Here is a 16072-nt window from a genome sequence, read left to right as displayed (position 1 = left end):
TGAGGCCTATTGACATAATGGGAACTTCAACCCCCACTTTGCTTTGTATTTTTGCACAGGAGTAAAAAGAGATCCAGGAAGAGCCCAAAATAATTCAGGTAAAGGAAGATGAAAAAGACAGAAGGTGTTTTTATCCATTCATTGCCCAAGGCAGGAAATTACATATTTTAGAGGTGAAGCTCAATGGAAAATAATTCAATATTTACCATTCACTCTTTAATGCTATGTAATAGAGAATGAATGGAAATCAGTCGATCTGCGATTTGAGTCTTCTTTCTAAGCTGTTGTATTTTCAGTATTTACAATGCCTTGGTCCAGTTTACAGATGTCTTATCATATCAGCCTCAACACTAAATTGCAGAGCTCCCTATGATTTTTATGTGGCCATGGTAATAAAAAAATTATAAATTATTGTTCTCACAATTATCATGCTTTTTAAAATTGGTTTTTTACTATTATATTTTCTTCTGATTCCTCGCATAAAAGTGAAAAAATAAAACAACCTGTATTTATTGCATAGGCTAACCAATCATAGTTTTATTAGAAAAGAGACTTCTGGAGCTTGACCCCTTTCCCATATCCCTGGCAGGATAAAATGTCATTTCTAATGGTAAATACTGGAGTCAAAAAATGTGAGCAATCATGGAAACTGTGAGTTTTCCCAACACATATTAGTCACTTATATCCCCAGAAGTAATGAAGCCTTCCGAAAAAAAACACAGAGATTCAACAAGAGATGATGATTTGATGGTTTTTCCTGTGTCTCAGTAAGATTGGCTATGACTAAATTATTTCTCAATTGCTAGACTAAAACAAGCCAAAACAAATAGCTTTTAAAACTTTAAAATATATTGTGTAGTGGTGACTGTTCAAGGTTCTCACTAAAGTCAACACCGGATAGATAATACAGAGATGAGTTAGATGCAAAGGGCTATTCTCAAATTCATTGATTACAGAGACAAAAAAACTCCTCCACGACATTGTTGCAACCAGAAAACTCAATTAAAAATAAAATACACTCACTTGTATGTTAACAAATATTATAGGGTTCACACTGAGTAATAGAAGGGAAAACATATACACTTAAAGTAGTTAAAGCTCAAACGGCTGCAAAATGGTAAAACATTTTTCTAGATCTAATGATGATAGGACAATCTGTGTTTTCATATCAGTGAAAATTTTATCCAAATCCTATAATACATACATATTAATTTCCCCCTATTCCTTTGAAATCCTTCAATCTTTTCTAAGGACAGAATTATAAAGAGGATAATGTACTAAGCATATTGAATTAAAAACTTAACCAAGGAAAAGCTACTCATTTAATCAAGAAACTTTTATCAGTTGCCTATTGTGTTCTGTTGGAAGTGGCTGGGGAAGCCAAACTATTCAGATACAATAGAAGTGAACACTTATTTCCTAACTTTGCTGATCTTAATCTCATGATAGAAACCAGGTATACGTACTAACTTTTCAAAAATAAAAACTAAATTCATGCCAATGAGCTCAGACAGACTGGTCTGTTGCATCATCCTGGTTCAATTATGTTAGTGCTATTTTCCAGGGAGATGGGACATGCTTTCTGTGTCGTGTATATATAAAACCTAGGCCCACGGTGAATGTATGACATGGTGTTTAATATAAAAGTATGAGAACATTTTGAGATAAGTTCAAAAGACCAGTGTTTAGAGGAAAACTAGTTCTAAATATTACTTCTTTAGCTGTTAGACTTGGGACAAATGAACAGATACTAGAGTTGGGAAAAAACCCACAGTCCTGTTTTGGTTTTTTTTTGTTTGTTTTTTTTTAAGGTCTGCATCTGTGGCATGTGGAGGTTCCCAAGCTAGGGGTCCAAACAGAGCTGTAGCCGCCGGCCAGCACCACAGCCATAGCAACGCCAGATCCGAGCCATATCTTCAACCTACATCACAGCTCAGGGAAACGCCGAATCCCTAACCCACTGAGCAAAGCCAGGGATCGAACCTGCAATCTCATGGTTCCTAGTTGGATTCGATTCCATTGCACCATGACGGGGAACTCCCCTGATTTTTGCACTGTGTGACCATGGACACATTACTTCACAGCCCTGAGTTTTCACTTTCTGAATTGTGAAATGGTTTGTGATGAAACTTCATCGAGTAAAAAAAAATCACAAATTTACCACAGATAAATCCCTAATAAATACTTGCTCATGGTAGGGAGAAAATGATTGCAGTCATATTGTTATTGTACTGTCACAAGACATTATGCACTTCTATTGCTCATAACCTACATGAATTTTCTCTGATAATTGAAAAACAAAAGTGTTTTCGAGGTTTCTCTACAAATATCAACTATTTACTTGAGTTACGTATCTGTAAAATGCTTATTAAAAATTCCTTTATCTGTTTGTAATACTTGTGATTGAGGGAAAAACATTTATAAAGGACCCCACTCATATATTAATTATAACTTTAAATTAAATAATTGAAAAGAAAAAGAGTACCCAGGTGGTTCAGTGGGTTAAGAACCCAACATACTATCCATGAGGATGTGGACGTGGATTCGGTCCCTGGCCTCACTCAGTGACTTAAGGAACTGGCTTTGCCACAAGTAATGGTGTAGGTCACATGTAGTTCAGATCTGGTGTTGCTGTGGCTGTGCCTATGGCATAGGATTGTAGCTGCAGCTCCAATTTGACCCCTAGCCTGGAACCTTCTATATGCCACAGGTGCAGCCGTAAATGGACAGGGGAAAAAAAAGAATATTTTTCCCCTTATCAGTAATCAAAATATACTAATATTTCTTAAACTAGAAAATCTAGACATCTAGGAAAACATATTTTTCTACAAAGGGACCAGAGACATGAGAGTTGAAGAATCTCAAAGATCAATTTTAACGTCCTGGGAGGATGGGGAAGGGGGTTTCCTCTGTCTCCTGAATCTTACAGGGAGCTCTGTTTGTCATAAGGCTCACTGACTACTTGGGAACTGAGCGAAACCTATCTTAGACTTGCGCACACTTTCTGTCTCTCTATCCTAAGTATTAAACATGTTTGTCAAGATGAGGATACTGAAATTACAAGCTCTGGAGAACTGCTTACTAGTGATACCACGTGCAAGAAAAATGACAAATTCTTGGATTCAGAAGGCAGAGAGAGGAATCAATCTGGGGCTTAAGAAATACTGTCAGTTATAAAAAGAATTTTATGAGGACGTTAAAGTATTTGCAGTTCCTTTGATTAAAGACAGTATATCTAATAGAATACCATAACCACATATGTTAAAGTCTTTAGCCCATTCATTTTATCTCTTTATCAAAGTTGAGCTCCCCTTGTGAATTTATAACTGCGAGAAAAAAAAAATCACCTTCCAAACTGTTCACATGTGGGGAGCCTAATGGTGAACAGAATATTGAAAGAGCCTCATAAAAATTAAAACACAGGTAAAACAAAAAATTACTCCCCACGTTCAGGAGGCAGATTTGCCTTAACACACTGGGTAATAATAATTTTCAGTTGCTGTTTTAAACTGCATTTTAAAAAGCCAAGGGGGAGGAGGAGGGAGGGGGATGGACTGGGAGTTTGGGGTTAGTAGATAGGAACTATTGCATTTGGAGTGGATTAGCAATGAGACTCTGCTGTATAGTGCAGGGAACTATATCTAATCACTTATGATGGAACATGATGGAGGATAATGTGATAAAAAGAATGTGTATGTGTGTATATACATATACACATATATAACTGGGTCACTTTGCTGTACAGCATATTGACAGAACATCATAAAATCAACTACAATAAAAATTTTTTAAATAAAATAAAACCCAAAAAATGAACGTTAAGTGCACATTAAATAACACTAAGTCCTCTTGTAAAAGCCACAAATCAGTCATTAAAGTTATTTATTTGCTTAACATCTACTCTACTGAGCACTTTCACTATGTTTTAAAGTGATTAACCAACACTACAGTTAACCCTTTTTAATATAAATCTTCAAATATCACACAAAAAAGCGAAAGTCAAATGGGATAAACATTAGGTTTTTATGACAAAAACAAAGGATTAAAGACACAAACGAAGAATACAAGTTTCAAGAAGTCTTGGTATTATTGGTTCTAATAATTACGCATTAATTTTTGCATAATAATATCAGTATGTATTTTATAGTATCATGAATATAAGGTAGTAATGAAGCTGTTAGAATTGATAAAACAGATTTTACTGTTTTTAATCCTAATCTGGAATCTGTCTTGAATATGGCCCAACAGTAGAATCTAGAGATCAATAATACATCAAGCGTAATATACCAACAAAATATGGAAATACTTCTTTCTGACCAAGCTATTGATCTTCTGAAGTGTGATTGACTGGAACCTCTTAAAGTTTCTCTAGATAATGTAATTACAATGTTCTCCATATTCATCAAAATGATTGACCTTTTTTCAAAACTACACTTACTGTGCCATTTGCTTCAGTGATGGTCAGCAGCAATGAATTCTATAATTTAGTGGTATGTTGCATAAAATAGCCTTCCTTTTAACTGTTTGGCTCATCGTATTGGGATGTCATTGGATGTTTCCTCATGAGGAAAGGTAAAGAAATCCACCAACAGATATTTAGTTCTCATTATCATTTTCAGTCCATACTGAGAATAGTTTTCGAGTTTCATCTTTTACTCCTGGTTACAATACAATCAGTACTGGGGTCTGTAATTCCTTGCTTCTCAATGATTTCCGTTTTCTGCTTTTGTGAAGCACACAGAACCTTCAGCAAACATGTTTCTCCAAGACTGTATTATATAATATTTATCAAAATTTAATAGTCCTAAATATGAATATCAGTAGAGAAGAGACAGGAAGAGACAGCCCAAGTTGGGGCAAATAAAAATAACTGATACTGCTTCCCACCAGAGCCTGAGCGGACCTTAGGTTCACGTTGCGTTGCAAACCACCTAAAGAAGAGATGAATGATCTCCACAGACTTTCTGGTTCATAAATTTCCTGTAGAAAGGAAGTAATTGTTTTTGTTTAAAGAAACATCCTGGATTAGATTAAGCAAAAGTCCCATTTTCTGTCAGCAGAAGACAAAACAGAGAGGTAAAAAGGTCAATAAATATTAGAAAGCAAAGGACTAGCCAATATTTATGGGGTACCTGTATGTACAAGTATTAAAGGCATCAGAAAACAAAATATCTGGATGTCTGAATTAATCTTCTCCTTTTTAAAAATATTTTGTATTCTGTGTAAACATCATATACAAACAGGTTACTAAACATACAATAAATATAAAGGCCTGCCTTTTAAAATAAAGTTCAAAGTCTATTCAAAGGCATCTATTTCACATTAAAGCCAGAGCTAGATCAATCTTCTCCCCGTATGTCTGCTTGGTCCAATACAATTTTCTTACTGAATTTCTCCAGGGGTTAAGGCAAGGGTTCCCCAGATCTATTGGGGGCATCTTTGTGTTTCACATATCCTGACACTACACTACACAAGTATCCTCATACAATCACACATTACCCAAACAACACCTTTCCTGGTCTATGTGAGTTTTCTTCTCTGAGAATATGGACTATTTCATGGAATTTCTCAAAAAAATATAAATGTGAGCTATAGTTACCTCTTGAACTGGGGTGCCTTTATTATTTCTTAGAAAGGGGGGAGATTCATATTTTTTATTTTCCTGGGGTTGTTTTTAATTAGTAATAGTAACGGAATAAACTTATACACACTTAAAGTAAAAAAGGTTCATCACTTATGGTCATTTTCAATTTGACCTTAAAACAAAGCATGTATATGCTTTATAGAATTAGGGTAAGGATTCAATTAAATAACCCATGCTAAACACATGGAAACTGGCATTACTAGGCCTTTTACAGTATAAACATTCAAATAAATTATCAATTATATTTTTACAGTTATTATCTTATAAAAGGAATAATCATTGCCTTTAATAGCATAATTTGTCTTGCACCAGTTTGCATAATATTAATACATACAAAGATGTTTATGCATGCCTCTGATATATGTGTATACAAAAAATGGATTCATCTGTTCATTTAACAGACATTATACTGAATAACTTCTTATATTCCAGATTCTATGACAGGCAGTGGAACACATAGATGAAGAACACAATACCCCATCTGGAAGCTTGTTTAGCAGGTAAGTATAACATGTCAGAGGCTACAAGAGAATTATACGCTGTGTATATATTTTTTTCTTTCTTTCTTTCTTTCTTTCTTTCTTTCCTTCCTTCCTTCCTTCCTTCCTTCCTTCCTTCTTTCCTTCCTTCCTTCCTTCCTTCCTTCCTTCCCTTCTTTCTTTCTTTCCTTCCTTCCTTCCTTCCTACCTTTCTTTCTTTCAAACCAAACCTGCAGCACATGGAAGTTCTGAGGCTAGGGGTCAAATCGGAACTGCAGCTGAGGCCTATACCACAGGCACAGCAATGCTGGATCTGAGCCTCATCTGCCACATATGCCGCAGCCAGCTTACATATGGCAAGGCTGGATCCTTAACCCACTGAGCGAGGTCGGGGTTGAACTCGCATCTTCACGGACACTGTGTCAGGTTCTTATCATGTAGACCCACAAGGGGAACACCATACAACATATATTTAGAGCCAAAAATTGCTACCTTTTCTAGTCTAGGAGGATTGTAGGAGACTACAAATTAAGATTTAGAAATATTTTCACAATGGGACATGCTTTTTCTAAAGTATGAATGTTCACTCTCATTTTGGCACTAAGTGGGCATGGTCTTTGGGCATACAGTCTTAAAGAATGTTTCCATCGCCACATGTTAACTTCTGAATGTTTGATTCAGAAGGTTAAATGAAACTTCATGCTAAAAAAAATTCCTATCTGCAAATATAGACTAGTATTCCCTTTAAGAATTTTGCTGTCTTCGTGAAGATTTCTTACTCAGGATACCTGTACCAAATCAAATCTAAAATGCATCCTTGATTAACTATGTGTCAGCCAGGAAACTATTCCATCACCCATCAGAGTATGTAACATGTAGTAGGCACTCCATAATAAGCATTTGTTGAAGGAACAAATAAAGGAATGGATGAACTCTCAGTCCCTTACCATCTTGGAAGAGCTTTGGACAAAAGTGAAATATTCAGCATTGTTAGTGAATGTAACATGCTCTCACTATGTTTGATATTTCTTTTGGATCTGACGTGAGCATTCAGAAGTCTCATTGTGCTACTGAAACAAAGAGTGGATTTCAAAAGGATCTGAGTGGGGCTTGCAAACAACTAAGATTAGTAAAATGTCACGCTAGTAGAGTATGGTCATGTATTCAGCAAAGTATAGTAATTAAGGGAATAGATGCTGAACCTCCGGTGCTGTAGTTCAGATCAAGGCTCTATTCCTCATGAGCCACATTACTAAGTTACTTCACCTCTCTCACTGCCTCAGGCTTCTCAATCATAAAATAAAAATACAACAATACCTCCTCTCAGGGTTGTTTTAAGGATTAGAGGGATTAAATATTTTGAAATAACTTGAAACAGCACCTGTAGACAGCAGCCACTCTAGCAGTGCTTGTTTAGTAAATCAGCAGTCACTTAGAAGGCAAAGTTCTTAAAGATGGGGACAGGGATCACCCCTGCCTCAGTCTGTTGAGTACAGGGAATTCCTCTCCATGGCTATTTGCATATTTAATGTGCAGCCCACAGTGATTCAAAGTTGCTATTTGATTTTCATCCTAAAGTGGCCACTACACAGGTGTGTTTCAAAGTGTATGATCTGTACCAGGGAATCCCTTACAAGTATCCCTCTTGCCCTTAGGATTTTCTATTCCTATACATCTTTTTCTGTGGCCAGGAGTTGCCTAGATCCCCCTCTGTCTTAGGCATTTTGGTTTATTCCATAGCTCTTCTATGTCTTCTGTCACTCTGCCTGGTTTTGGTTTTGTTGTCTGTATTCAAAGGAGGCCTGTGGTCGTGTCTATCCCCAGCGTCTGTGTTTCGAGTTGCGCGGTTTGCCCCCTCTGTCTCTCATCATTGCTTTTGGCTCAGTCCCTTGACAGGAAATGAGAGATTTATTTTATCTGGCTTGAACTACATTGTTCCTTCCTGACTACTGGTGTTACTTCACTCTAAATAACATGACTTTGTGCTCACAGTCTGCCCAAGGTCAAAGCCTGAGGGTAATAGACACATTTAAGAGCAGGGGAAGAGAGCGTAATCAGAGGGGAGGAGTGTGCAAGGAGAGAATTTTTTTTTTTTTTTTTTAAAGCCGTGATGCAAAAGTTAAACTTGCAGCGGGTCTAAATTTTCTGGCGGGCTTGAAATGAAATCTGTTCTAAAGAGCTGAAAGGGGAACTCTCCCCTCCCTTCCAGATGTTATCGATTTAAAATGACACTGTGAAGTGATCTAGGCTTGAAATTCAAATTTAGTTTTAAAACAAAGCAGGAGTTGTCTGTGAGAAGAATTTACAGAACTTATGAATATCTGTGATATCATAACTGCGGTGTGTTTTTTTTCAATAATTTAAATCGGAATCACTGGGATTCAAATATTCCTCTTTGGTTTGATACATAAATATAGGGGCTATGTGATAATGCATATGATTAATAAAGTCACATTTATTATCTTAAAAAACTAAACTTAATAAATAATACCTAAACTTGGAACTTGAAGCCATTAAAAAAAAGGTTTAAATTTTTGTCCAAATCTAAGTGTAAAGAAGAATATATCTGAGCCACATCTTCCAGTCCATTTACATTTTTCCTTTCCTTCCTCCTCCTCACTCTTTCCCTTTGGAGGTGTGAATAAAACTTTCTTGGTTTCTCCAAATATCTCTAGGGTTTCAAAGGGTGGGCAGGATGACCACCCAAAGATTGGTGAAAGGAAATATCTCAGTTTCACCGGTCACACCATTTATGCCACACTGAACCTCTCTGGGATAGTTTAAGACACTGGAAGACATGGAGAAAACTTGCTAATCTAGAAAATATTTTCCTATTCTTTTAACAGATTGTCATGCTATTTAATAATACTTTGGCCTCAGGAAAGTGGATTTAATGGAAATGAACTTTAAGTGAAGCAAAAAGGATTTTAAGTTCTACGTAAGACCAGATTTTACACGCTGAAAATTATTTCACATGGGTATTTCATTCTTGGGAAAGATGATGAAATTCCCTTTGCTCATGATCTTTCAACAGTCATATTGTTCTGTGTGCCATAAGCATGGTTTATGCTGAAGTCAAAGGAATAGCCCTAAAGACATCTTAAAGATTTAGATGTTTATAGTTTATAATACTTTCTTTAGAGAGCCCCGCTCATCTTTTTGGAATTAGGTGGACATCACAATACTGGGCTAGTCAAGGGCCTAGTGTCTACAAATCATAAATGAGTAAGGTCTTTATGGAAGGGTCTCATTTTGCAAATCTAACTAAAAATTATTCCTCAGTACAACTTACACTTACGCAATGTGTTATGTCAAACATATTTCAGTAAGAACAACAACAACAAAAATCCTCAGAATCATGCTTCTTTCTCATTTAAATTTCTTATGAGATGGTCTACACATAGAATAAGCCCCCTGATACTAAAATGTGAGACGCAACAGCATAGGAATAGCAATAAAGTCGTTTATTTAGCACTAAGTTCTTAAAAGCTACAGCAAGCTGTGTTTTGTATACACCGTTTTTAATGTTTTCTGATTATTAAATTTTAAATGTAGTTCTAAAAGGTAAACATAAAAACGTGATTCCTTCCTCCAAGTAGCCTATAAATCAGCCATGAAAACCCTTGCCTAATCATCTAAATCATCCCCAAAAGCTTTTCCTTAAGTTTATTCTTACACCTCAGGGACTCAAAAGCATAAAGCAAAGAATCAAAAAAAAAATTTTTTATTGGAAAGTTGCTGTTTTTATTGGAAAGTGCTGATTAGCACTGTGCCACCTGCTTTCTATACATCATCACATTCCACAAATTCCAGGCAAAATAGGTCCCATCGTCCTCATTTTGCAGATGATGGAATGAAATTTAAGAATTATCAAGCATGTCCAAGGTCATGAGTGGGGAGACTGGGAATCAAATTTAGGTCTGTCTAATTATAAAACCCATGCCCTTTCACTATTCTAGAATAGGAACTAAAATGCTAGATTATGGATACTCAGTGTGTCTGCAGTCCACCAGTACCCTTTGCCTGCATGGCATAAGGAGTTATAAACAGGGTCCCTGTGCTCTTCAAAGATTAAAAAAAGGTTAAAAAGTTACCAATTAACACAGCAATTCCACTCCTGGGTATACTCATCCAAGAAAAATAAAATACACTCACACAAATACTTGTATTCAAATGTATCTAACCATGTTTCCACAAAAAACAGACACAACCCTGATATCCATCAACTGAAAAGCGGATAAATAAAATGTGGTATATCCATACAACAGAGTATGATTTGGCAATTTAAAAAAAGATGAAGTATTGACACACAATATGGGTGAACCTTGAAAATATGCTGAGGGAAAGAAGCCAGTGACAAGAGACCACCTAATTTTATGATTCCATTTAATTTAAATGTCCACAACAGGCAACTCTAGAGAGACAGAAAGTAAATTAGTGGTTGCCTGTGGCTGTGGAGTTCAGAGAGAAATGAGGAGTGACTGTTAAGTTTGGGATTTCTTTCCAGGATGAGGAAAACATTCTAAAATTGATTATGCTGATGTTTGCGCAACTGTTACTATACCAAAAATAAAGGAAATGTATGCTTTAAATAGGGCAGTTGATTGTTATGTAAGTATATCTTCATAAAGCTCCCACTAAAAAAAAAAAAAAAAAAAAAAGTTATGTAAAAGCTTTACATCTGTATCTTCAGGAAGAAATGGCCAGTATACTCCCCAGATAGAACAGAAACTACCAAGCAAATCTAGCTACTACAACAGGGGAGGAGGGGGGGTTCTATTCTATCCTTTTTCCTTAATATCAGAAAAGTTTTTGTCTGCTGGATCCAGATGGACTTCTCAGTCACTCAAAGAGTTGAAAAAGCTTACCAGAGAGGCCAAGTAAGCTTTGAGATCAAAGCTCCCTGCAAAAGTTAGAACCACAAACTGGTAGTTTATTTACCCAATGCCAAACCGCGTGTTTGACATTTTTCATCTAAACTGACCAGTGATTTGAGTATTGTGTAGGTAACCACAAGGAATAACTGAAGCTGTGGGAAAATATTATTTTAAAACTACTTACTGTTTCATCAACACTTAGAGAGTAAAATTCCCTGCTTCTATCCAGAAGCTGTTCTTCGCGCTTCAACTTCACTAAGTTGCCCCAAATGGCAAATTTGTCAAAATAATTTTCAGTCCTGCAGCCCATCATTAGATGACAGAAAAGCATCATGTCGTGGCAAAGAACCACTAGGTAGTAATCAAATGTCCCATGAGGTTTGACATTTCCCAGCCCTCTGTGGATTGATTGATTGATTTTTTAGGGGGGTCCTAGAAGTTGCAGAGCACAGGATAGTAAGGTCCTGGAGGACCAGCTCTCTGGAGATAATGACACATTTTATCCCAATAATCTTTAGATGTTTATACCTTAAAAGTTATTCAGTGGAAGTTGCTTCAAATTAAACACCCTTGCTACAGTGTTTCTGTTGTGATTGTCAGAGGGAAGTGGAGCCAGTGCAATTTGTCCATGTTTTACAAATCACCATCTGGCAGGGATATGGCAACATGTGAAATCTTCACAGGACTCTTGTTTTTCTACTATCTGCTGGATAACTAAGGAGATCACCAGACTGCTGGGATGCCTGCCAGATGGTAAGCAGGTATGTTTATGAGTTTAAGATTCTTATTTTCTTTCAATGCTTTCACATGCTGTGGGCACAGAGGCATGAAAGGAAAAGGGAAAAAAGCAAAAGGGAGTGGGTAAGTGACTGTGTATGATCATTACAACTGTCTTTGAAGTTTCTTGAAATGTGAATTTTCCAAACTCTGTTGATTAATTTTTACCAAGTACAAAAATCACCAGTCATATGGTCACGGGATTTTTTTTTAAATGTTACGTTTTTCATTTTTGTACAAATAAACAGGTGTACAGTTTCTTCAGTCCTGTTGAGTAGGCATGCCTTACCCAGAGGGTCACAAACATCATCAACAAACATTTGGTTACTGTATACTCTGTGCCCGGTACTGGGCTAGTCATTTCAGTGAAATAGACGTGAGGGTCTGTTTGATTTTATTTTGATTATTCAAATAGACTATTGTAGGCAAAGAATACTCATCTAGCAGAATCGTAACCAGAAAACCCTCCAACAACCAAAGATTCACAGAGTTGAATCTGAAAAGTAAGTGGTAATCACTGGAGTGGCTTATGTGACCAGAAAAGGGCATCCTAAGCAGTTTTGACGGATATAAGTGAATATCAGAAAAGAACTAACATCTGGTATGTAGAGAAGTACAGTTCTTTAAAGTTAGGTTTGAATGCCTGCTCAGTACATACTAGCAACATGATCCCAGGCAAGTTTCTGAAATTCTTCCAGCTTCAACAACCTCAGCTATAAAAATGGTGATAATAGTTCTACGTTTTATGATTATGGTGAGATTAGAAATATTAAAAAATGCAAACTGTCAGCAAGTATATAGTTGCCCAATAAATGAACCTGTTATTATGATTGCTATAACCATCACCTGGAGAGGACTCCTTCTAGGTTACACTTCTAGCTTTAGAATTTGCTCACATGAAGTGTATCAACGCACCTCAACTTTCATATTTGCGTATTTAGATATACATAAGATCTAGCTGCTCTTATGCACATATATGCAAATATACACAAACATATATGCCTAACTGTGTTCTGTCCAGTCATAGGAAGCAAAAATGAATATTTTGACTTAAAGCTTTGGAATCATATTGAGTAAATACTAATATAAGTTTCAGTTTTCAGAGGCGATACTTTGGCCAAATTCCTGAACTCGTCTGTGCCCTTAGCTATAGATTAGAAAGACTAAAACCTGCTTCATAGGGATGTATGAAGATTAAGTAAGATTATTTCACATAACACATGGCACAATGCCTGGCAGAGAATAAATGAATAAAATGTTTGCTTCTTTCTCCTCCCCCTTTAATTACCAAGTTTCCTCCACCTCTAAATTTAGTCTATTTTTGCCCATCCTTACCTGCTTCTCTCAAGTTGAGGGGTAAATGCCTTTGCTTCCTTCTGACCCTTCCAATTATATTCTTTATTCTATCATTCCTTCCACTAGAATAATTTTCTCCTTAATTACATGATTCTTCTGTCTGTTTTTATCATAAGTTCCTGCTCATCTACTAGTTCCTTCTCCTTAGCCTAAAATATACTCTTCCCCCATCCTAAAAATAATTTTCTTAAAGTGAAATTACCAAATGACAAAAGAAATAAAAAGCCCATATAGGGAGTTCCTGTCATGGCTAAGTGGTAACAAACCCAACTAGCATCCATGAGGACACAGGTTTGGTCCTTGGTCTCACTCAGTAGGTTAAGGATCTGGCATTGCCGTGAGCTGTGGTGTGGGTCCCAGATGCAGCTCGGACTTGGCAATGCTGTGGCTGTGGTGTAGGCCGGCAGCTCAGATTTGACTCCTGGGAACTTCCACATGCAGCAGGTGTGGCCCTAAAAAAACAAAAACAAAAACAAAAAAACAAACAAACAAACAAAAAAAAAACAAAAATAAAGCAAGCAACATTCTATCAAGTAGACCTCCAGAGTGAATTAAAGAATAATGCACCATGATCTGATCGTATGGCATTCACTGCAAGGATGGAAACCTGATTCAATACAAAACATCTACTTAACTCATTCTTTACATTTAAAACAGTAGACAAAAAATGAAAATCCACAACCAAATCATTAAAAAGTCTTTGAGAAAAAGTGCCAACCATTCCAGATTTGTTTAGTGTGAGTTAGGAAGAGAAGAAAACTCCTTCTAAGGGAGTTTATTTGTAACAAATAGCAGTGAAACACAGAGTGGTAAACTAGTTGGATTATCTTTTGTGGATCCAGCTTCCCTTAGTTTTTGCTTCCTTTTCCTTTCCACCAACAACCACATTGCTTGTGACCTTGGCCCTGTCTACTGCCTCTTTCCACTCATCCCCTGCACACTTTTCAACCCATTGCCAATTCTTCTGCTCCTACCTTCTTACAAAAGCGCTTTTCTCAAAGGTGACCCATGTCGATTGGCCTTTTCTCTGACCTCATTCTCTTTAACTTCTACCCAGCATTTAAGACACACAAACCCCTCAGTTCTTAAGCTTCCTGGACGAACTGAGAATGCCTCCTGGGCTTTCTCAGCCTCTCTCTGCCTCATCCTCCTCCGCCTGATCCTTGACATGGGGGATACCCAAAGTCTATAGCTGCCCTTTAATTTGTGCCTTTCCAGGGCATGTACATCAAAGTAAGAAAGGAGGAGTTCTTGTCACGGCACAGTGGAAACTAATCTGACTAGGAACCATGAGGTTGCAGGTTCGATCCCTGGCCTCGCTCAGTGGGTTAAGGATCTGGCGTTGCCGTGAGCTGTGCTGTAGGTCGCAGATGCAGCTCGGATCCCACATTGCTGTGGCTCTGGCGTAGGCCAGCGGCTACAGCTCCGATTAGACTCCTAGCCTGGAACCTCCACATGCCAAGGGTGTGCCCCTCAAAAGACAAAAGACAAAAAAAAAAAAAAAAGTTAGAAAGGAATGACAGAACCGGGGAACTACTGATAAACAAAGTAAATAGAGACTGCATTTAAAAATAAAAATAAAAATACACATATGGAGCTCTCAGGTGGCACAGAGAATTAAGGATCCAGCATTGTGGCTACTATGATGCAGGTTTGATCCCTGGCCCTGGAACTTCCACATGTTGTGGGCATGGCCAAAAAATTTAAAACATAAAAAAACATGCACAACTTTCAACTTTTCAGGTTATAATTTAAGTGGAATAGGTTTTTTTAAATAGACAATCTCTACTTACATTGCCTTCAATATATTTAATACTACCCTGCTAATTTTAGTTTTGTTTTTGTTTTATTTTGTTAGGGCTACACCAGAGGCATATGGAAGTTCCCAGGCTAGGGGATGAGTCAGAGCTGCAGCTACTGGCCTAAGCCCACAGCCACAGCAAAGCCATATCCAACCCACCTACACCACAGCCCACAGCAACACCAGATCTTTAACCCACTGAGTGGGGTCAGGGATGGAACCTGCTTCCTTATGGGTACTAGTCAGGCTTGTTACCACTGAGCCTCAATGGGACCTGCTACCCTGCTAATTTTAAATAATAGTGTGTAATATTTAACTTAATGAATGTCTTTTCTGCTATTGCTCAGTTGTCTTAAATGTGTTATTGACATCTATAATGAATTAACCAATTTAATCTAAGAAAATGTTTTCCAATTTTGCATTATCTTGGTTTTTAACACCCTCACAGCCTATTTAATTTAAAGGTAGCTAGTCCAGTTAGAATTAGTAGAATGTATCTGAGTGTAATTTAGTAGAATTCAGCAACCATTTATTGAATGCCAGTGACATGCAAAATACTGTTTTTATAATCATCCTTAATATATAAATTTCAACCAGATGCTACATAAATGAAACTGACTGACTTCAGAATATAAAGCCAACAACTTTAAGAAAGTGCTGATGTTTTAATCATGTTAACTGTTAAATAAATTTCTTTCCCTAATTTGTAGCCAAATAGTAAAATTAAACAAAAATATGGGACAGAGAATTACATGGGTATCTTTAAATTCCTCATTACACAGTCATCAATCTCTCAGGAAAATCTCTTCAGTAAACTAGATTGTCCTTCCCCAGACTCTCATCTGCAAATTATTACCCATTCATTTTCTGCTCCTATGTTCTCTTTTCCCCTAACAGTGTAAAACTTGGAAACCATGTTACACATTATTTGTAAATAAAACTCTTCTCTTTGCTATTTCTTTTCTTTCCTCTGGTAATTTCTGAAGTCAATGCTCCTGTGCTCTCTTTTGATATACATTCCTCCCTTAAAGAAAATATAAATCAAAAACTCAAACCTAGACAACATAAAACAGGGCATTATCCACTTTACAAAGAGATACTTAACTTTACAAAAAATTGCCTACAAAATCTCTGTAAG

General features: G+C 36.8%; 1 protein-coding gene across 2 annotated transcripts in view; it reads right to left on the bottom strand.

Moving 5' to 3' along the window:
* Positions 1–16072, bottom strand: part of SOX5 (SRY-box transcription factor 5) — a 527302-nt gene that overhangs the window by 488000 nt on the left and 23230 nt on the right. The window lies entirely within an intron of this gene.

This window comes from Sus scrofa, chromosome 5, assembly GCF_054392235.1.
Source record: "Sus scrofa isolate SSC_HxYL_T2T_F1_AM1 chromosome 5, Sscrofa_HxYL_maternal_Yorkshire_Landrace_v2.0, whole genome shotgun sequence".
Taxonomy (NCBI): Eukaryota; Metazoa; Chordata; class Mammalia; order Artiodactyla; family Suidae; genus Sus; species Sus scrofa.
The sequence above is the reverse complement of the archived record's forward strand: the minus strand, read 5'-3'. Positions and strand labels throughout refer to the sequence as shown.